The sequence below is a fragment of the Rattus norvegicus genome, chromosome 7 (genome assembly GCF_021556685.1).
Source record: "Rattus norvegicus strain SHRSP/BbbUtx chromosome 7, alternate assembly SHRSP_T2T, whole genome shotgun sequence".
Classification (NCBI taxonomy): Eukaryota; Metazoa; Chordata; class Mammalia; order Rodentia; family Muridae; genus Rattus; species Rattus norvegicus.
Genome location: NC_141540.1, coordinates 137575759 through 137599705, shown reverse-complemented (window position 1 = coordinate 137599705; position 23947 = coordinate 137575759). Strand labels below are relative to the sequence as shown.

Genomic DNA, 23947 nt, shown 5'->3' with positions numbered 1-23947 from the left:
GGATTTTATCTAACTACCAGAAACCCCCCTCTAGTCTGTGTTGAGCCCTTTTTTGGATATTTGGACTGCTGTTTGGGGAACCGGAGTCTCATTTGAACTACAATTATCAAAAAGGACAGGGAAGCCAGTGAGGATGTGGGTATGGGAAATACATCCTTATTCCCTACTAGTGAAAGTGTAAACTGGAACCACTGTGGAAATCAGTGTGGATGGACACTGCTCACAAAACTACCACAGGGTCTAGTGAAACCCCTCTCTGGCATATGCCCGAAAGCTTACCCACCCCAGAGATTCTTACATAGCCACAGTTGGTGGCTGCTCCATTCACAGCAAGGAAATGCAATCATCCCACACGTCCATTGTTCTGGCTAAGTTTTCGTCAGCTTGGCACAAGCTAGAATTATCCAGGAAGAGGAAGCTCAATTGAGAAAATGCCTCCATCCTGATTGCTTCTGGGTAAGTCTACAGGGACTTTTCTTGATTGATGTGAGAGGGCCAGGCCACTGTTGGAGGTACGACCCTTGAATAAGCTGCCTCTGAGGTGTATAAGGAAGCAGGCTGAGTAAGCCAGTGAGCGGCACCCTCCAGGCCTCTGATTCAGCTCTTGTCTCCAGGTTCCTTGTTTTCCTCAGACATGGAGGAAGCTAAGCTAAGCTGACATTAACCCTTTATTCCCAAGTTGCAATCCATGGTGTTTTATCACAATGATAGAAACCCTGACTAAGATACCTATCAAAGAAGGAATGGATAATGAAATTGTGATACATATATGTAATAGCCTTTTATTAAGCCATAAGGAAAAATGAGATTTTCATGAAACTGGATGGGTCTGAGAATTATGATTTAAGTGAGGTATCCCAAACTGAGATTGATAAGATTAATAACTATCATCAGAAACATAAATATTAGATATTCTGTCTCATATTAAGATCTTAGCTTTGAATTCTTTTTTTTTTAAGTTTTATTTATATGAGTACCCTGTAGCTGTCCTCAGACACACCAGAAGAGGCCATCGGATCCCATTTCAGATGGTCGTGAGCCACCATGTGGTTGCTGGGAATTGAACTCAGGACTTCTGGACGAGCAGTCAGGGCTCTTAACCGCTGAGCCATCTCTCCAGCCCCTCGAATTCTTATGAATGTGCATTAATATGAGTGAGATAGGTACGGGTCATGCTCCTCTAAAGGGAACCATAATGGAGGAAAAGAAGTTTTAAGAAAGAGAAGGGAGGGTGACCGAATGTATGCGATGTGAGAGTGGAAAGGACCTGCTGTAGGCTAAAAAGGGAGAAGTCAAGGACAAGGAGACGACAGGGTAGGGGTGGAGGAAGATCGACCAAGGCAAAGGAAGCATGAAAGCTGTAACTTTGTACGCAGATTTTTAAAAATTAACTTAAAAAACTAAACTGCATTTTCTTCCCCAAGTGCCGGCAAAAGTCACGAGGCTACAGCTAACTCGAACTTTGCAAAAGCCTAAGAACTTTTGAATGCAGTGGCTCATCATAACGTCACCCAGTTCATGCTACATAGACGAGTCAGGAGTGGATGGGCTGTGCACACCTAACTTACTTCTTCATGGCATGGGTTAGGCTTGGTGAGAATCATTGGTTAGAACTTTTAAGGCAGTGCTACCAAAAAACAAACAAACAAACAAACAAACAAAATGATCTTCTTTTTTTTTTTTTTTTGGTTTTTTTTTTTTTTTTTTCGGAGCTGGGGACCGAACCCAGGGCCTTGCGCTTCCTAGGCAAGCGCTCTACCACTGAGCTAAATCCCCAACCCCCAAAACGATCTTCTTAAAACAACAAAATGTTCAACACATTTCCCACAATGAAGAGAAGTCCTGTTGTCCTTCGAAAAAGATAAGGATAGCATGATCTGGGGGCAGGATGAGAAATTAAAGTAGAAGTGGAGTGAATTCAGATTGCAGAGGGTAAAGACAGAATTGGCAACAGAGAGGAGGTTGCCGGAATAGTTTGATTTACTTGTACAAACACAATGGGATGGAAATGGGACAGAGAAATGGAAATAGAATGGAGAAATGAGTTTAAAGGGATACAGTCAATTAAGGGGATAAAGAAAGAGGTAAGACGTGGGATATGTATGGGTTAATTTTCTGTTGGTGTAATAATAAAACACCATGAACAAAAGCACTTATAGAAGAAAGAGTTTTGGCTTACTGTTCCCCAGGGATAAGATTCCATCGTGCTGGGAAGGCAAGGGAGCAAGAGGGAGGCAAGTCACCAGAAACAAGAAGCCGGGAGCTCACATCTTCAACCACAAGCACAAAGCAGAGAGAGAGCAAACTGGAAGTAGGTGAGACTCTAAGCTCTCAAATCCTGTAAGGCCACGCCTCCTAAACCTTCCCAGACAGTGCCACCAATTAGGGACCAAATAATTGGATACAAGAGCCTACGGTGGGCATTCAGTTTGAGATATTCATGGGATATGTATGGGAAGCACCCCACTAGACTGAAGATAAACCAAAGCTCAAAAGGACAGTTCGATGGCACATTCGTCAAAATTAAATTAAACTTTAATGAAATTAATTAGTGAAATCAAACCCTCATGCTGCTCAGATTGAATAGCCTTGGGTGAGCCTTCTGGTTTTGATATTTGAAAAGTGGAGAGAGTGATTATTACACTGCAGGGCTCTGAATAGTAAGACACATGTATAAGGAGCTCTTGCAGTATCTGGCACAAGGCGACATCAAAAGTCAACTATCCTGTCTCCCTCAGTTCACCTCTGCAGGACAAGCCAAGAGATCTTGTAGAAACAACAGGTTCCCTTCACTCCTCCTTAAAGCTGTCAGCTGTCCATCACCATGACCAAAAAAAAAAAAAAAAAACCCAAACAAACTTAGATAAACAAGTTAAAGGAAGCACTATTTGAGCCCATAGTTTCAAAATGTTTAACCCATGGTAGGTTGTCTTTTATGTACATGGTAAGGCAGAGACACCACGGTAGAGTACAACACTCACCTCATGATAGCCTAGAAGGACCAAGGTCAGTTTACCCACATCAAATGCATGCATGTCCACCCTCCTACCCTGTGATCTTTGAGAGAGGCCTAACCTATGTCCTAATAACCCATTCACTGCTAAATTCATCGATGAATGAATCTACTGATGAAGTCAGTGCCTTCAGGATACCATCATTTCTCAATGACACAGCCAGCTGGAGACCAAGCCTTCAACATGGGGTCTTTGAGGACATCCTTGATTGAGACCATAATGTGTGCTACGACATCCATCTTACCCATGGTCCGGTGACGTCATTCTCCCTTCTTGTCTGTGTCAGCTTCATGCTAGGGGCATTTGTTACTGCCGTTTGTTCTGTGTGAAGTGTTCCTCTCATGCTTTCTAAGAACTGGCTTTCATCTTTCTGTAACTACCTCACGTGACGCTATGCCATGGAAGCCCTGGATGGCCCTTTCTTCATCTATCCCAAACATCTTCTATCCTTTTATTGATGTTTTACCTACAGAAGATCACTGCTGTGAATCTATGTAACACATATACTTCCAAGATGTCATCTGTCCCACCTGCAGCAGTCAGGTCACTGGCGATGTATTTATCTTATTCCCTACTCCTTTACCTTTTGGTACACAGTAGGTCTCCATAATAGTTGTTGAACGAATAAATGAATATTCATGAAAGCATTATAGATCTATATAAACATAGAGTGTACATTTCTTCCCCAGTCAGGCAACACAATTTGACTCAAAGCATAACCCCATTGTGTTGGCTGACTGTAACCCGGATGTTACACAGAGGTAGGCCAGTTAACCTCCTGACCTTTATTGTCCTTCTCGTTAAGAAGGGAACCAACAATTGCCACCCTCTTGGTGAAGATAGAGGTAGTAAAGAAAAAAGGAAATGAATTCTGGCAAGAGTCTGGAATTTTACAAATGAAAGGCACTCTGTTTAACTATTCAGCCCATCATAAAGATGACAGGCATGGGCCAAAATGGCATAATCAGAAATCCCTGGAGTCACGTCAAACTGCTGGACGATGACAACAGTCCACCAGAATTTCCACCAAGTACAATGACAGTATAAATCACAGGATTAGAATTCAGGGTGGTAGTTCCTGAAGTAAGATTAGAAAGAAGGGCACTACCCAGATAGACTGCAATTACCAAGAGAATGTAGAACCCATTGGAGCAGAAAATGACCCACCCATGAGCTTCCAATTTCCAGGCTTCCTTCCTTCCACAGACACAGCCTCTGACACACAGGAACTCACTCCTGGAGCACTCCACCAGTGCCTCCTAGGAGACTTCTAAATTAAAAAAAAAAAAAAAAAAAAAAAGCTTTCTGAGGTTGACTCAGATAACAGCGTGGTCTGGTATTTTCATTTCAAACCTAGAATGCAAAAGCTGTTTTTTTTTAAATGCATGGATAGGAGATAAGCTCAGAACAAATATGGTTGTATATATCTTCTGTGAATGCTCTGTTAGAACAAAACTCTTGAGCAAGCCTACATCTGGCATGAGAATAAAGAATATGGATTTTTCGATTAGGTTCCCAACGCTGTCTGTCTTTGTCACCTGAGGGCTGTGTAACCTCAGCGAGTGACCAGCAATTCTCAGAAACTTCTATCTTTAATAACACCTGCATTTAGAGCAATGGTTCTTAGCCTTCTGAATGCTGTAACCCTATAATACAGTTCCTCATGTTGTGGTGATCCCCAATCATAAAATTATTTCCTTGGTGCTTTATAACTGCAATTCTGCTACTGTTATGAATCATAATGTAAATATCTAATATCCAGGATGGTCTTATACTCCCTCCAAACATCATGTGTCCTCCACGGATCTTACCTTACTACATGTCTTGCCTTAGCATGTGAGTCTGTCTCAGCAAAACTCCACGTGTGACTGTATCAGCTGACATCACTGACAATTATCCTGAGTCTGTGGAACTGACAAGAAGATACAGCACACTGCCAGAAGTTTTTTGGTACATTTCTCTCTATGGAGTTCTAACAAATGGATCTCAAATACACAATATATGGCAGACCAATTCATTTCTGTCATTAGCTAAGAATCCTTCATCACGTATCCTTTCACAAGCTTGCTTTAGCAAAATGACCTGTCACCTGTGTCTGCTTCGGTGAGACATTCCTTAATGAGTCTGCTTTAGTAAAACATTCTTTCACCTGTGTCTGCTTCAGGAAAACATTCCTCCATGTGTTTGCCCCAGCAAAACATAGTCCTTCACAACTGTCTCTCCAAAGAATGTACTTCACATTACAGTGTACTCTAGTGGGCGCCATGATGGGGAAAGTTGAGAGTACCCACAAGGCTCCTGGAAGGGACAAGCATGTGTAAGCAGGTGGGAAAGGCTGTGGGAGGAGATATAATATATACTGTCTTCAAGGATGCCATATGAAAGTGGAAGAGGATGGGAACAAAAGGAATCCTATATAGAAGGGACATTATTTGCAGGTGCCTGACAAGTACAAAGCATGAAATTCTCAAGTGTTGAAAAACAGAGATACCAGAAATCACTATGTGCTTTTAATTTAATAAGGTGGCATAATTGAATTCATCTTTTACAGAGATTAATATGGTCATAGTATGAGAACTAGATTAGGAAAGATACCACTTTGAGTCCATGATTTAAGGACAGACATATTCTAGAGAGATTTAGGAAGGACAATAACAAGACTTAGCAATAAAGAGGAGAGAAAAATGAGAAAGGAGGGTGGGAGACAATAGCAGGTTTAATGGCAATGGCACCAAGACAGGACACACAGAGGAGAATGACTTTTGAAGACTCAATATGTCATGAGTTTGGGATGCCACTGGGGCTGTCTGGTGGAGCATCTAGCAGTAAGGCGAAGAATTGTGCCATGACTTTTCTTTTCTTTATGTTATTGATATTGAGTGTCCTGTAATCCAGCCACACAGGACTTGTTCATATCTGATTCTATGGCTTTGCTTTCACTGTTCTGATAGGAATCTCCTCAGTATAGATGGCCAAATTCTGACATCAACCGAGACGTGACCTCCACAGAGGGGCTCTCTCTTCCTAAGATGTATTGGCTACTTTTCTGTTACTGTGATAAAAGACCATGTTGAAAAGCAACTTGTGGAATAACGAGTTTATCTGGACATACTCTTCCAAAGGGATAAATGTTCATTGCATATCTAATACCACGTGGACATCTTTGAAGCCATATACGTACAAGCGACATCGTACAGATTGAGCATGTTGTACTTATTAACCAATAATAATAATGTGTGTGTATAACAATGATTAAAGAAATAGAGGCCATGAGCTTGAGTAAGAACAAGGGTGGTACATGGGAAAGTCGGAGGAATTAGAAAGGAAGGGAATTATATTTTAGTTTTTAAAAATTAAACAACTAATTTTTTAGAAAGAATCCATTCTGTGGAGGGGACATGGCAACAGATAGCAGGCACTGGATGATCGCATTCTCAACCACAAACATGAAGCAGAGAGAGTGGAAGCGAGTGGAGGCTGTGAACTCTCAGAGCCTATCCCCAGTGGTATCTTCCTCCAGCAAAATTCTGCTACCTCCACAAACAGTACCACCAACTGGAGACCAAGTTCAAATGACTGAGCCCATGTGAAATATATAATGTTCAAACCATGACACCCTCTACCACCAGAGACACAAGGATGTTTCCCAAACTGTCAGTTAATACATTAGTTCATTCAAAAGCCTAGTTGCCTTCTAACTGATATAAGTTTTGTTGAAATTCAGAAGAAAGTGAGAATGCATATCACATCAAACAGAAGGGATACAAGAATTTGTCAAAGAAAATCATGTATATGTTTCCTAGATAAGATTATGAAGTATAAGGGTTGGGAATTTGGGCTCAGTGGTAGAGCGCTTGCCTAGGAAGCGCAAGGTCCTGGGTTCGATCCCCAGCCCCGAAAAAAAAAAGAAAAAAAAGATTATGAAGTGTATTTACTACTGTATGTGATGGTTAAATAAAAACTTATCTATATAATTACCCATAGTAATGCGGGCTTAGTGTTGTTTGTTGACTCAGTAAATGACATATCTTCTAAAACATATGTAACTTAATTTACTTCTAACTACAGCTCTGTGAAGTCAAAATTATTATGCCCATTTTAAAGATAAGAAAGTTAATGATATATATGTCAAGTGCCTTATTGAGATAACAAAACTTCTAAGACTGGGTCAAACGTAAAACCTGGGCCTTGCAGATTATAAACATTATAAAAACCACAACTGGCTCTCTAGAGTGGGTGGATGTGGCAAGCTCACACAGTGTGAGAAATGAGAAGCTTGGCCTTTAGAGCATGGGCAGGGAGAAAGGCCCTGGAACACTAAAAGAGCAAGCAGAATAAAATCCCAAAGGAGGGGAGCACACGAGAAGGAAGAATGGTAAACACTGAAGGACCCAACTTCAGGGAAGGGAAGACTGAAAGCTCAGCAAGCTGAAGACTTGACTCAATGAGAATAACAGCAAGTTGAGGATGCAACGGCTAGAGTGTGAGGGTAAATGAGAGATGAGTGTAGAGCAACTCAACCAGTCTTAGCTGTAGAGCAACTCAACTAGTCTTGATGGTACAGCAACTCAACCAGTCTTAGCTGTAGAGCAACTCAACTAGTCTTGGTAGAGCAACTCAACTAGTCTTGCTAGAGCAACTCAACCAGTCTTGGCTATAGAGCAACTCATCTAGTCTTGCTAGAGCAACTCAACCAGTCTTGCTACAGCAACTCAACCAGTCTTGCTAGGACAACTCAACTAGTCTTGGTAGAGCAACTCAACTAGTCTTGCTAGAGCAACTCAACCAGTCTTGCTAGAGCAACTCAACCAGTCTTGGCTGTAGAGGAACTCAACTAGCTTTCTCTGCAAGGACAGAAGGTGCAGGGAAGGCAGAATTTCTGCACCTTTTTCTTGGCATAGAATGTTCTGAGAACATCTGTGTATTGTCAGGAAAGGAGAGGACAACACAAACAGAAGGAACATGAAAGGATCAGAGTTCCTACAGATATGGAAGGTGATAAAATATGATGAGAGATGGAGAGACCAGCCTTGGGGCACCCTCTCTGGTTCTTTCAGGATAAGGGAAAGATAATGGTGACTCACAGCTTTAATCCTAGCCCTCAGGAGCTGAGGCAGGGGATGGATTACTGTGAGTTTGAGATCAGCCTGAACCACGGAGTAAGACCGTGTCTCAGAAAATTACACATCAGCAAGGCTATACATTCAGGATATAGATGTATTCGTAGGCCTAAATTACAAAACCAAAACAACCCCTTCACAACTGAAGGAAAAGAAATACCTAATGTCGAAAGGAGTGAGCTCCAGTAGGGTGAGAATGAAGGAGGGGCTGTCTGGAGGAGCTGGGTCACTGCACACCCTACAGGACTCCAGGAAGGCTGGCATCTGTGAACTTCCAGTGACACAGGTCAGCAAACTTCCTGGAAATAATCGAAAATCTCTCCATCTGCTTTAGCTGTTTAACACAGTGGATGCTTCATCACCAGAGCCTGATGTCATCCTGCCTGTGAACATTTACAGATAACCCAACGCTCAGCAAAGAGCCAAAGAATAACATATACTGAACAGACATCCTGTGGAATTTATCCAAAGCCTCTCGTGCATAACGTCCAAATCAAAGATGGACCTTTTTACACTCTTTTGAGCATTTTTTGCCTTCAGTGATAGTTCCTGAGGTTCTTTGAATTAGGATGCTCCCACAGGCTCAGGCATCTGACCACTTAGTCCCTAAGTTTTGGTGCTATTTGAGAATTATGGGGTGGTGCTGTTTGAGGTGTAGCCTTCATGGAGGAAATACATCATTGGGGGGCAGTTTTTGGGTTACATGGCTGCTCCCCACAGTTCTAGTTTACTATCTCTGGTTCGTGTTTGCAGCTGAAGATGTGATCTCTTGGTTCCTCCTGCTGCCTGCTGCCATGCATTCCCGGCACAACTGACTCATTCCTCAGGTCTGTGAGCCCAGATAAACAGTGTTCTATAAGTCACCTTGGCCATGGCATCCTCTGACAGCAGCAGAGAAGGAATAGCACAGTCCCCAGTCTTGAATTTGCAAGTATATACAATGTCATTAACAGGACACAGTTATCCCAAGTTCAAAAAACAAGTGTTATCAAAAGTTGGTCCAGGGAGCTGGAGAGATGGCTCATTGGGTCTTGCAGAGGACCCAAGTTCAGTTCTCATTACCCTTTTCTGACGGTTCACAATTGCCTGTAATTCAAATTCCAGGAGATTTGACACACCCTCTTCTGTCCTCTATGGGCTCCCAAGCACATGAGGCAGACTGATACACACACACACACACACACACACACACACACACACACACACACACACAGAGTTTTTAAATCGTTCAGTTATCCCACATTGGATTTGTGAATATCAGCTCCCCTTCACTTCGTGGCGACTCAGTATGAACAGGAAATATGCACATCAATCCCACCCCCAATAATAAAACCAGCTCTGACAGTTGGTGGGAAATGTTTGACACATTTATTGACTCCACCCCCTTAGCCCACTGCCCATCCATATGTCAGTATTCTCTTGCTACAGAGCTGTCGTCTTCTGCAGAGCCCGCAGGTGCCATTATCGCACGCAGACTGACAGTGAAGTGCACACTCCCTCATGCCCTCTCTAAAGGTTCTTTCAGGATAAGGGAAAGGCCACGGTTGCTTCTGTAAGGCAGAATCATAGCCTCTTCCACTTTGTCATGGTGCTTGCTGCTCTCAGAGCTGCTCAGAACAGAGCTTGACGAGTATGTGGGAGACCCTTAAAACCCTTGGCAGACTCTTACCTCACTCCCCACACCCAAAATATCCCGATTCGATTGGCATCTAAAAGAGAGACATGAGCCCAGTTCGGTTCCCAGCACTTATAAGGCAGCCAACACCTGCCTGTAATTCGATTCCACAGGATTCAACACCAGTCTGACCTCCACAGGGTCCTTCATGCACACAGTGTCCATCCATATGCTCAGGCACACACGCATACACACAGAATCAAATAGATATTAAAAACGGAAACATGAAGCAATGAAATTATCAGAAGAAAAGGTAAGGAGAGGCATTAATAACTCCAAAGAGACACTGCATCATTCGTAATTCTTTTAAAAAACCACATTTAAGCAACAATGAGACCATCATTCAACAATCTGGTTGGCAAAGGTCAAAATTTTTTGAAGATTTGGCTTTATTTTTAATCGCATGTATATGTGTGTGGCCCTGTGCACACATGGTACACGTAACATGTGGAGACCGGAAAGGGTCTGAATCTCCTTCCTCAGAGACGGAGTTACAGGTAGGTGGGAGTGGTTTGGAGAAGGTCTGAATTGCCATCTTCTACGAGAGCTCACCCATCTCCATCTAAGGCAATCTGACAACAATCGCTAAACTTACTTGGACCTGAAACTGACTCCCAGTACTTATTTGGTAAATACATGCTCACAGGTGAAGTGTGTCTTCGTTTGCAACAGGCAAATACTGGAAACAAACTAAATCCCCTGGTGGAAGGCTAAGCCAGTGTTCTGCCTTTAGATGGGTAGACCTCCAACACCATGCATGACTCAGAAGAGCATGTGTAGTATGAAGCCATCTGCATAGCGTATTTGTAAATGTACAGGTATGTATATATGCGTATACTTGTGAGCATACAGTGTACACTTAGAAATATGTGTGTATGAAACTAGGACTAACAGTTTGGAAAGAAATCAGGTGCCTGGAAACCAAAGCTGGAAGAAGATTCTCTAGTCCTTGGGGACATATTGAATTTTTAACGACTGATAACAGACTCAAAGTGTCTGTCACCCTTGTATAGTGGACCAAATAAGAATAAACCAAGTCCTGTAATCACAAAGCTCCCTCAACAGTATATGAAACGTCAGGAAGACTATGTCAGCTCTGCAGACTTTTCTTTAAGTATAAATTCTAGCTTACCAATAATGCTTAATATTGTATTATGACAGAAAGAAAACCACAGAATCAAGGGTCACAGAATCAAAGATCATAGAGTCAAGGGTCATGGGGTGAAGGGTCACAGAGTCAAGGGTCATTGCATCAAGGGTCATTGTACCCCTGCTCACTGGAGAACAGGACAAAGCTGTTCCTGCAGCAGACATACAAACCTTGGACTCCCTAGCAAGCCACGATTGTGTGATGATGGCTTAGTCCCCATGTAAATTAAAAGGATTTTTTTTTGTTTCCATGACTTGCATCAGAAAAATTAAAACAAAGAGGACATTAAAACAACGTCACTAAATTTTCCTGCACCAAACTTGAGGCACTTTTTCTCTGCTCCCAATCAAAACAAAGCTACAATGGTCCCTGAGACAAACTTGAGACCAGTCTGAATCTCAGGCCCAAGGCTGGTCTTAGACCCCTTGGAGATTCTGTCTCTAAAGAAGTCTGGCGTGTTTCGTAGAAGAAAGGATTAGTGTGATTCTCGAGCAAACCTAATAGTGATGTGGGACCACAGTTACTGGAGCTAAGTCAGAGCCAGCCAAAGCCGACGGCTCGTGAGGCTGGGGAGGCAATTTCATCTCTTAGATTTTTCTCCTCCAGCACTTTGAACAGCCACACTGGGATGTGGATATTTACCCTGGCCATAGCTTCCCTATGTCCACCACCAGGGAAGCAGCTCCAGTGTGCTGACTCATTATTCAAAGGGAAGTTCTGTTTGGTAAGAGAGGAGAGCGTACTTCAGAGCATGCGTGTAAAGAGCGGTGTCCATTACTGTCACAAGGACAGGAGTACAGTGCAGGACCTCGGACGCTGGGTCCTAGGTGGATGGCGGGACTGCGGGCCCAGCGCTAACTCGAATATCAAGAGCTTTCGTTATCATTGTGATAATCATTCCTATGGCGCTAGATCCAACACCACTTCTCTCTGTCTCATCGTATAAAATGTAAGCCGGATTCACCTGTGCTCGGGTTGTGCTGTAATTCATATTTCCGTGCTTAATGCTCTATCAGCATGATGTGGAAAACTCATAAAATAGCCATCTTTCAAAACTTAATAGATAAAGATGAGAATGTAGGTATTGCATAGTTGGCCAGGCCTTAGTGGCTCACGCCTTTAATCCCAGCACTTGGGAAGTAGCGGCTGGTGGATATCTGTGTTCAAGGCCAGCCTGGTGAACAGACCAAGTTCCTGAGTTCCAGGACAGCCAGGGCTACACAGAGAAACCCTGTCTTGAAAAATGAGAGAGAGAGAGAGAGAGAGAGAGAGAGAGAGAGAGAGAGAGAGAGAGACAGAGACAGAGACAGAGAGACAGAGAGAGACAGAGACAGAGAGGGAGACAGAGACAGATAGAGAGAGAGAAAAACAGACAGAGAGACAGAGAGACAGAGACAGAGACGGATGGAGAGAGAGAAAGACAGAGAGACAGAGACAGGGAGAGAGGGAGGGAGAGAGAGATAGAAAGACAGAGAGACAGAGAGACAGAGAGAGACAGAGACAGAGAAGAGAGAGAAAAGAGAGAGAGAGAGAGAGAGAGAGAGAGAGAGAGAGAGAGAGAGAGAGAGGGAGGGAGCGCATAGCTACTGTTAGGGGGGAGTGGGTCAGGTGGGGATCTGGTGATTTAGCTCAGTGGTAGGGTGTTTGATTAGCTTGCACCAAGCCCTGTATTTGATCCGCAGGACTTCACAGACTGGGTGTGGTACTCCTGTAGTCTGAAGACTTGGGAGGTCAGGGCAAGGGGATAAGGAAAGGGGTTGAAGTCTCTCCTCAATGACCTGGTGATTTCAAGACCTTTCTGGGATATATGAGACCCTTTGAAAGAAAGAGGGTAGGGACAGGGTTTCTCTGTGTAGCCCTGGCTGTCCCGGAACTCACTCTGCTGACCAGGCTGGCCTTGACCTCACAGAGATTCAATCTGCCTCTGCTTCCCAAGTACTGAGATTAAAGGTGTGTACCACCACCACCAGCTGAAATTGTAACTTTATCACAAAATTATAGCTATAAGCTTCTCTGTTCCACTATACCCACTAATGTATTCATAGAATTTTGTCTTAATTTGATTATATATTTCCTTCCCTTTCTGTCATAAAAACTAAAATAAAACTATCCTTGGAAGCCTCCCAAATATGATTTTTCCCCTCTTTGCCTGGGCACACAGCCAATGAAGATTAAGCTAGAAAATAACTGATAAAGCAATTGGGGGAGGGGGAGGGGAGTGGGAGCAGTGCGTTAACCCTTTGAATGCCACTGTCTTCCTCGAAAAGTAAGAGTACTGTACAAAAAGGGCCTGGATGCCTTGGGAATAGACTCTGCATCTGAAGATATTTTAAAACAGTGTAGAGGCTCTAACATACACCAAGGCTGGAAGACCTCTAAATTCAGTGATTCCTAAGTTCATTGTTGACACTGACAACTGTTGATTCTTAAAGAATGCTTTTCTAGATACACAGGTGACTTTATGTAAGTGCAAAGCTACAACAGTAGCCAAATTTGGCAAGGGAGGGCAGATTTCTGTGTAGCTTCTCCTTCTAGTCCTCCTAAGAACACCATACGAATATAATATCCATGACCTCAAAAACAGAGAGTCCTGCCTGGTCTCTTATTCAGGGTGTGAAAGGCAGAATCTCAAGGCTCAAATAACTTTCATTTTAAATTTAATCCAACACAGCAATCCCCTTTGGACCCCTTAACTTCTTTTTCTTCCTTATACAAACAGATGCCCGCATGTGACCAGCCATTGGTTCCTCAGTCATGGCCATCCGACTTGTCTCCAGGGAGGAGTCAGTGTTAGGCACTTGGTTATTCTTTGTCAACTGACTGACTGCAAAGGGAGGCTTCTAGTCTTCACCTCTGACTTTTGGATGCCAGTTAGAAGCCACCCTCTTTCCTGACAGCAGAATGTCAGAGATGAGAGCAGCAAAGGAAGTGGACCCTGGAGGCTGTGTTTCCACAGGCAAAGGAGGTTAAGACCTAAAGGTAAGTTTAAACCTATAAAGTAATAACTTCTCCCAAAGCAGGCACATAAAATCCAAAAAACACTGTATCTATAGATATAAATATCAAATGGCACCTTAGAAAATGGATATAATAGTCTCACTTGATTGCGATTTCATTGTTTCCACTGAAATCAGACCAGGAAACTCAACCGAATTCCTAAAAGAAGGAAAGAATTGAATTGAAATTTCACTTGAATAGAAACAATGATAATATCGCTTGTCATTTGGAACATTTGACAAGAATTTAACAAATACTTCACCACTGGGTGGACGTCTCCACGAGACAACACTGACGTTTCCCTCAGTGACTAATTGTGACTGGGAAGTCAGGGTGAGCTCAGCCTCTTAGTTCTTCTCCCAATGCTTCCGAAGGCTCCTCCACGTTTAGCCTTTTGTCCGTCCCAAACATCCCGATAAACAACCAGGCACGAGAGCGCATGCGCTGAGGTACAGACCATCTCTGAGGTACCCCACAGAGGTCTGCTAAAGGAGACAGCACAATCCATCCTCCCCTGGTAATGCAATCGAGAGTATGTTAACCCTCAGCTAGGAAGTCTCTTCTGCCACTGTAGTTAATGTATATTATGAACTTAATTAAGAATTCAGCAGGAGCTGAAGATCAAATAGTAGGGCCGATTCTCCATCCTCAAATTCATGAAGAGATCGATACGAAGCACACACATTGACCTGTCTTCCGGTTACTTCCGGTGCTATCATGCTCTGGAGAGCTCAGCGCTGAAAAGGCTTCGGTCTTCAGAGCTGACAGGCAAATCTCCCGACTTGGGTATTGAAGTAAACATTAATCATCATAATGTGACCAAGTCGAATCCTCAAACAAGGTCAGGGCCCAATCCCAGTCGGTCGCCACTTCCATGGGCCACGGTGGCCATATCCAGGCGTGGAAGCCACAAAAACCGGCACACAGTTCACAGCAAGGGAGTCAGCCTCAGCCTTTTCTGAGCTCAACTCCTGTCTCCTTTCCTGAAATCCTTCGAATAGAGCAGCAAATCCAGTCCTCCTCTCCCCTTGCAGAGTGAACTGGCCTCGTTGTCTGATGTCATCTCTGCTCAGCTCTACGGTCTCCGAAGAGGGACAGAACTTGGTGAGGAGTGCAAACATTGGAATATAAATCTATCTGAAATGTTGAGAATCGCTGAGAAAACGTTGCTGTGAGTTGTTGAGCTAATGTAGAAGCAATCACTGAATCCAGGACAAAACGAGCTAAGCCATCAAGCAAAGCAAAATCTTATCACAGAGAGCTAGAGTCTATGTTAAGTGGAGTCTGTACCAGGAGAAGAACACCTAATGTAAATTAATGACCAGGAGTATTTGAAAACTCCATCACACACGAGTAGTATCGCCGCCAAATAATATACTAATTGTTATTGTATTAAAATAAACGTTGCCCCTCATGTACTCCATTAACATGGTCTCTCGCCTTCTAAATATTCATCCTTTTCCTGGCTACTGAAATCTAACTCTTCCCTCTGGCGAAGATCCTCTTCACTTTCTCTCAAGAAAGCGTCCAACCTCCCTACAAGTTTCATCAGCACTAACCCAGAATGTCAGCTCTCCTCATCCTGTATCAACAGAGTCAACAGAACATTTTTATGTGTATAGAACATGCATGAACTTTTCTTGTCATCTCTCTCTAAACAATACGTGATAGCTACTGACGTGCCGTTTATGTTATATCGGGGATCCTGTAAGAAATTCAAAGATGGTCTCGAGCACACACGAGGTGCTCCCAGGCATCTGGATCCTGTGTAAAGATATGAATTTAAACAGAGGTCTTGAGCATCTGTGGATTTTGCAGGATCCTTGGAGGGTCTTGAACGCACCCTGGCAAGATCTGACATTCTGGATACCTATTAAATATCCCTCTTGTCCAGCTCTTCCCAGCTCCTGTTGCCCTGGCTTGAGCCAAACTCACCTCCCACTAGATCACTATCACACCTGCCAATATGTATCCTTCCCCTCTCCTTCTTGCCCTCTTCAAAGCCATTCTCCAATAGCCACCAAGATGGCCCCCATATAGCTTGACCTTCCCACGATTTAGAATAGAATGTGGGCTGACGCAGCCAAGCTTATGCCTGGGGTTCCATCTCTGTCTCATTCCATGTCCTCTTCCTCAACACCCTTGGTCACTCTCTCACTCTGACCCCATCAACAGACCCAGCCAACTCGTTCCCCACCACACACAGGCGTCTTGTCCACTCTTGGAAGAGCTGGGTTTTAGTTCAGAGCTCAGGACTCGCAAAGGGACATTTTTGTTCCTCTCTTTCTAAAGTAGCCCCAAATCCTAGGTGCCCGTCACTTCACCCCAATTAGTCCCCCCAAGGTAATCTTAAAACTGAGAGAAGCCAGCAGTCTGGAGAGGGTCCAGGTCTGGGCAGACAGATCAAACCGTTAATTTACACCAACGGGGCTTTGGTTTGTTAAAGGGTGCCCTGTAGCCAATTACCTAATATTAGCCAATTAACTAGTTAAGCTGTAATCAGTCAGCTGGGTGCTCAAGCTGCAGTCGATTAAGATGCTCTCTATGCCTCATTTCCACCTTTCCAAAGCTGGAATAACATTGTTTATTAAAACTCTGGCTAGGGGCTGGGGATTTAGCTCAGTGGTAGAGCGCTTACCTAGGAAGCGCAAGGCCCTGGGTTCGGTCCCCAGCTCCGAAAAAAAGAACCAAAAAAAAAAAAAAAAAAAAAAAAAAAAAAAAAAAAAAACTCTGGCTCATGAGTTATCCTTTATTCTCGTTTGTCAAATGAACGCTCCCAAGTTTAACTTATCTAAAGACTCTGCCTTCCCGTGATTACAGTGCAGTTGACAGACTCCTGACCAAACTCTAGTTCCCTGCGAGCATCGAGTAACCAGAGGGATGGGACTGAGTTCCCTGTGCTCCTTCTCTGCCGCAGCAGGGGATTGTGGACCACTCTTGCCCAAATTCTGAAATCCTACGGATTTATATTTTGAGATATATGAGTTCCTATGAGTAAATGTTTTTGTCCAAACTATGTTTTGAACCCACGACATAAACAGGATTGGAGCCTGAAGAGAAGCCTCCATGTTCTGGGCTGGCCAGACAAGAAACAACTGAATGAAGTTCCAGAGGTAGGTAAGCTCTTAGGGAGCCACGGCTGGGCCTGGACTCCTGCGCATGCTTACAGCAGGTTTCTGGGGAAGCTGAGGAACCTGGGAAGCTGCTTCTCCTGCCTAGTAGGCTTGCCACGTTGGTGCTGCGTGATGCTAGCTCAGCTCTTCCCGCAGGCACAGGGGAAACTCGGAGAGCTCCGGTGCCTTCTTTTCACAGGGACTCTCATCATTTAGATCATGGTGCCACCTGATCACGACGTTTAACCTTACCCATTTTTTTTTCTCTCTACTCCTGAGTCTGCAGATTCTTCCTCACTAAAGTGGAATGAGTTTGTGGTCTTTTCTTTCCAGAGTGTAATTGCGTCTTAAAAATGGAATTGCTAGCACAGAAAGAGATCTGAAAAGGCACCCCAAAATCAATGGTCAGTGCATAATTCCCAGGTGAGATAAGGGTCATGAACCGTGGGCAATGCTCTCCTGCCCTGCAATCTCTGCTTTATCATGAGAGAGGGGATGGGGTGGGGAGTCAAGACCTAGTATCTCCATATCTAGAGGAAAGAACAGACACGAATTCTATGGCGATTGAAAAATAAATATTATAAGCCTGGGGGGAGGGGTGATAGAGCTAGAAGGCTGACATTTAAGCACATGTGCTGTAAGTATCGAAATAGGAATAAAGGAACTTATGTGCATTTTAGCATAGGCCAGGCGACTCTAGGTCAGACTTCTACATGTTCCTACTTGTCTTCTTGTACTTCTCGGTAATTTTAAATCTAGAAATAAGTTCGTGAGACTTGTAATAAGTCACTAAGTATGCAGGAAGAACTGGAAATTTCTCCAAATCAGTTTCCTGTGTTCTTCAATGTATCTATTCACTTTTGTGAATTCTATTTAAAAGGGTATTTTATTCTTTTATTTCAAGGGTGTGTGTGTGTGTGTGTGTGTGTGTGTGTGTGTGTGTGCGCACAAGAGTTCTCTTTTACTTGGGTCCTGAGGATCTTACTTGGATCACCAGCCTTGGTGACAGGGACCTTTACCTACTGAGCTACCTGGCTCATCTTGTGAATTCTTGTAGAGAAACTAAACACCATTTCAAGGACTCCATACAAATATAACAATATTACCGTATTGACCGAGAATGTTCCTTTGTGTTTTATTTGCATCTAGTTTACATTTTCTGATGCGTGCGCATCTACACGGTATGATAATAAGTGACTATTAGCCCAAAAGCCCACAATACCCGTGATACAACCCACAGAGCATACGGAGTGTGGAAGGAAGGAAGACCCGGGTTTGTCCTGCATGGAAGGGGGATAGGACAATTGTGGGAGGTGGAGGGAAAGGGGGACCAAGGGAGGGGGAAAGGAGGGGAGGAATGAAACTTCTGAGGTTTCGCCATTCAAGATCCGTTCTAGAGCCTGGCCTCCCCTGAGATGTAACTTCTTTCCTTAGATTCAAAGGTTGGAAGGCTGCAAACAGACTGGGGTGGTCAGAATGCTCATAGGCACCCGTCTGATTACAGAATTACATTTGACGGATTCTGAAGGTTGGGAGGAGGGGGACTGCTGCATGATGACATTTCTTTACTAGTCCACCATTCAACTGGGGAAGAGCAAACCCTGTGTCTCCTTTTCGGGGTGTAGACTCGGGTGACTTTCTCCCAGCATATTTTTAGCCTGCATAGGAGACACTAGAGACAAGGAAGCTGAATATGTCACTGACCTTTTACCTGTAAGGATGCCAGTGCCACTGACATCTGGCAGCGGTGACCCAGCCCCAAGCTGACAGATTTCTTTTTCACCAGCGAACCACATAGCTAGATTCTTTTTCGTTTGACCTGCTAACCTCACCAGGGGTTTTGCTATGCCCCAGAATTGCTTTGGATTTCATTTGTCTTCCAGATAGGGCACAGCACACTTGTTGTTTAGAATTTGCTCCTTCCGGAAGGAACAATAGGGATAGCATCCCAGGGTCGTTTCTTTCCGCTCAGGAGCAGAGCCGTGAAATGGGACTCCAGCAGGATTACCTGCAGCTGACGCAGCTGGACTATCCTCAGTGCGTAGCCTCGGGGCTTTCCTGTGCTCTGCACCTTGCCAGGACAGCTTTAGTAAAATCATCAGTGTCCGGTCATGCAAAATAATGTATCAACCTTTGGGCCACTACTAAGAAACAGTGCATCGAGTTTGAAAACCTTCTTACACTCAGGATCTACTTCACAGGCAGTGTTCTGTAACATTTCTCCCTCCGCAGCTGCAGACCCACAGGAGATGACTTTTCCTCTCACTTAATTGGATACATCGGAATGAATGTTTTTGAGTCTTTGAGGGTGACATTTGTTTCAAACCACGTTGGAGCAGAAGAGGGAAATAGGAACAGCAGCCATCCCTCCCGGTGATTAATCCATCCCACTCTCTGAAAGCAAGAATCACATGAGGAAAACATGAATCCACTTGCGAGGGCTCTGCGCCATCGCCCTAAAGCTTCCGCCTTAGTGCCATCCTCCAACAATACATTGCGACGTCAGGCGTCGGCCTGAGTTTTGTTGAAAGCAAATGGGAGTCTCTCGGGCCAATCAGAAGCAGAGGCTGCCAGACAGATAAGACAGAGTAAGAACTATAAATGGTGAAACAAGACTAGGTGAAGCGTTCAGCACTAAAGGGCCAGCAGGCGCTTGCAGCCGTACCACGTGGTGCACACTGAGCCGTCTAACAAGGAAGTGCCTTAATGATCTCCTAGCTCCTGGCACAGCTCACTGTGAGACACAATTTGCATTGCTGTCAACTCAAGGCTAACTCAAGGGCCAGACTGGAAAGTGAGCCACAGCAAACCTTGGAAACCCAAGGTATAGGAATCTGGAAACAAAAGCCTGCCAATGCTCACCAACCTGTCTGCCACTGTTGCCTGGGGGAAACAGGGGACAAAGTGGCTGTAGGACTATTGGTACAACTCCACCACAGCTAGATCTGGCTTGCCCGAGTCTACCACAGAAAAGCCTTGCTCAGCAAAGACTCACAGACAAACTCCGGAACCTCTGAAGCTGAGAAAACCACAACATAGTAGGACATCCCCCATCCCTAGGGATCTTTTGGGAGCCGGGAAGAGTGGCACAGATCTTAGAACTCCGGCACCCTGATGGAACCGCAGACTCCAAACTGCACTGTGAAGACAGCAGCAAGGCAGTCTCAAAGCCACGGCTCTGCACCACCCAGCCCATCACAATGGGAGGAGCGCCACAGATGACCGGAAGTTTGAGATGAAACTGAGTACAGCTCATGATGGGTTTAAGCAGAGTAAACGGAACTGCCTCCCAATTAGAAAGAAGCAGTGGGGGTTGGGGATTTAGCTCAGTGGTAGAGCGCTTGCCTAGCAAGCGCAAGGCCCTGGGTTCGGTTCCCACCTCTGGAAAAAAAAAAAAACAAAGAAGCAGTGACTGGGAACATATACCTTATAATTCATGCTGCTACTCACTGGGGTTTATATCATTTTAATCTTGAATTTTTAATTTTTATTATATATTGATTATATATTTGATATATAAATAAGTACATAATTAATATAGTATATATTAAATAATATAATATTATATATTTATAATTATACTATATATGTGTATATATACCAAATTTTTAAAAATATTTTAAGTCTTTAAAACTTTTTAGTAGGTGTGCTTTGGTACCTGAAGTGTTCAGTTGCAATGTTGTAGCTCGTGTCTCATTGAGTCAGCCCTCTAAGTCTGTCTACACTCTGGCATACATACATGCTTTCCTTCCTTCCAGTCCCGATTCTTCCTCCCATTCTTCTTTCACTTTATTACTTAAATATTGATACACACTGCCAGTCCCATTTCTAAAATAGGCCAATGATCAAACAGAGGACCACAAAACAAACAAACAAAAACAAAAGACAGACAAACAGAAAACAAATACAGAATGTAATTCACAACCTATGAAGTAAAGTTATTCAATCTATGACTTAAAAAAGAAAGCTACCAAAATGGATGAACATATTAGGAATTTAGAGCGGAAACATCAAAAGCCGGGGGGGGGGGGGGGGGGATTCAGCAAGGAAGCTGAGATACCGGAAAAGAATCAAGCAAGAATAAAAGAATCAATCAGTCCAATAAAGAACATCAGAAAGCATTATTGGAGATAAGCCCAAACAGAAGATCGAATGCCGGGGACAGGGGACAAAGGCAAAGCAATAACATACTGCTATGAACTCTGGGATCCATTCGAACAACTATACTTAAGAGTCCACAAGGTAGAAGGAGATGAGGTAAAAGTCAAGTGACTTACACAATCTTGTCAAGTCAACGAAATGATGACTATAACTTTCCCAAACCTGTAGAGAGATAAAAATAGGCAAATCAAGGGAATATTTAGAACTCCAAAGAGCCATGGCGAGAGATCTCTATAATATTTTGTGATAGATGCAGAAATGACATTTAATGAAGTTCAACATGTCCCCATGAGTAAACGTCTGGAAAAAGTAGGAATGAATGGGACATACCCCGCCAGAATCAGGAATGTACACAGTAAACCCATAATCAACACTGTACTAAATGGGGGGAGGGGTGGGTCAAGAGCATTTCCTCTAAAATCTGAACAAGGCAAGCATGCCTCTCCCTACTCTTATTCAACTCAGTGATCTCTCTCAAGTCCAGCCTATAGAAATAATATGAAAGAAAGTTACAAAAAGAGTAAAAAATGAAATAAGAAGGAAAGAAGTTTTCTCGGTTAGGGTTCTATTGCTGTGAAGAGACACCATGACCAAGGCATCTCTTATAAAGGACAGCATTTAATTAGGGCTGGCTTACAGCTTCAGAGGTGCGGTTTATTATCATCATGGCAGGACACATGACATGGCAGCGTCCAGGCTGGCATGGAGCCGGAGGAGCTGAGAGTTTTACATTTCATCCAAAGGAATCCAGGAGCAGACTAGCTCTCAGGCAGCTAGGAGGAGGGTCTCAAATCCTACCCCTACAGTGACACACGTCTTTCAACAAGGCCACACCCACTCTAACAAGGCCACACCCATTCCAACAAGACCACACCCACTCCAACAAGGCCACACCCACTCCAACAAGGCCACACCTCCTAATACTGCCACTCCCTGGGCTAAGCTTATTCAAACAACCACAGAAGTCAAGTTATCAAAACAAAAAAAGACCTGACTCTATACCTAAAAGAACCCACAAACTCCAACTTGGGGAGGAAAGGGTTTAGTTTATTTGGCTCACAATCTACCGCTAAGGAACTCATGGCAGAAATGATGGAGAAATACTGCTGGCTGGCTCACTTACCAGTTTATGCTTAGCTGCCTTTCATCCAAAGCCTGGGACCACCTGCCTAGGGGGTGGTGCCGCCCACAGTGGGCTGGGCCCCTCTGCATCCATTATAAGCTCATGACGACATGTCCATAGGCCTATCTGACCTAGGCAATTCTTCAGTTGAGGCTTCTCCTTTCAGATGACTCAAGTCGACAATTCAGGACCCATGGCACTAAAAAGCTCCTAAACAGCACAGGAAAGGAAACGGCCAGCTTACAAAAGGTGAGAAAACCTCTGCCAGCCTGAGGCAGGAGTGAGATTTTAGAAAACAGAGAAAACCGAAAATACTCGCTGTTCAATGAAAAGGGCCAACGAACTGAGAAGACGCGTCTCAGAAAGATGACATTTAAATAATCAATAAACATTTTTAAGTGTTTAGTATCTATAGCCACCATGCGGATGCAAATTCAAGCTGTTCTGAGATTCTGTCTCACGCCCTTCGGAATGGAGACCAACAGGAAAACAAATCACAACAGATGCCTGTGAGGTTGTGGAGAAAGGAGTCCTGCTCCCCGTCAGTGGGAGTGTAAACTGGTACTGCCACTATGGAAATCAGTGTGGAGACTTCTCAAGAAACTAAAAATAGACTGGTCATCCAACCCAATCAAAGCAACCCTTTATATATACCCAAAAGACTGCTTCCTGCCACGAAGATATTTGCACATCCAGGTTTCTTGCCGCTCTCTATTCACAAGATCGAGGAAAGACAATCAGTCCAGACATCTGTCAATCGACAGATGAATGAGATACACAGACAGACACAGACACAGACACAGACACAGACACAGACACAGACACAGACACAGACACAGACGGGATTTTATGCTGCTGTAATGAAAAATGAGATGGGGGGGCGAGGCAGGAAATAGATAGAACTGTAAATGCCTTATTAAATGAACCATTCCGGACTGGGAAAGGGAAATACCGCGGGTTCTCTCTTGTGAGCAGAGATTTCCATCTTTTATATATGTATGGTTTTGTGAGAGCGTGGACTGAGGGCGTGGTACAGGGGAAGAGAAAAAATGAGGTGTTAAGAAAAAGGTTTGGGAGGGTAATGGGGGGTGCGGACAGGAGATAGGGGTAGGAAGACTTGGGGGGGGGCAGTTTCTACTGAAACAAAATATGTATGAAAATGTCCCAAGGAAGCCTGTTACCTTATATGTTAAGAATAAGCCAAGGGCTGACAGGATGGCTGTGAGTAAAAACACTCACTGAATAAGCCCGGCAACCCTACTTGAAGAGAACCCAAGGAGCGAATAGAGAACTGACCTCCACAAGTAGAATCGACCTCTACATTGATGCCACAGTGCAGGGGCACACACACACAGTTCTAAAAACCAAATCAAACCAAATGAAATAAAATTAAAGCGGTAGCAGGTACCTTCCTAGGCTGCCCACTGTTTGGCCTGGCGAGGTCCCTGGCTTTCCAAGTCTGGTGCTGGGAAGGCTAGATAGCAATGGTTCCAGGTCACAGTGCAGCTCCAGGGATGTTTCCGGGAGCATAGCGCTCCTGGTCAGTAGTTTTGTAGTTTTGTGTAACTTATAGACGATCAAAGAACGAAAAAGA

The 23947-nt window shown here is 43.9% G+C and overlaps 2 long non-coding RNA genes across 5 annotated transcripts in view; both read right to left on the bottom strand.

Moving 5' to 3' along the window:
• Positions 1-23947, bottom strand: part of LOC103692969 (uncharacterized) — a 78034-nt gene that overhangs the window by 14677 nt on the left and 39410 nt on the right. The gene's annotated exons all lie outside the window — the stretch shown is intronic.
• Positions 18182-22919, bottom strand: LOC148004962 (uncharacterized). Its single transcript, XR_015624981.1, has 3 exons — positions 22354-22919; positions 21347-21392; positions 18182-19636 (listed from the first exon to the last, which is right to left on the bottom strand). It is a non-coding gene; the product is annotated as an uncharacterized LOC148004962 (long non-coding RNA).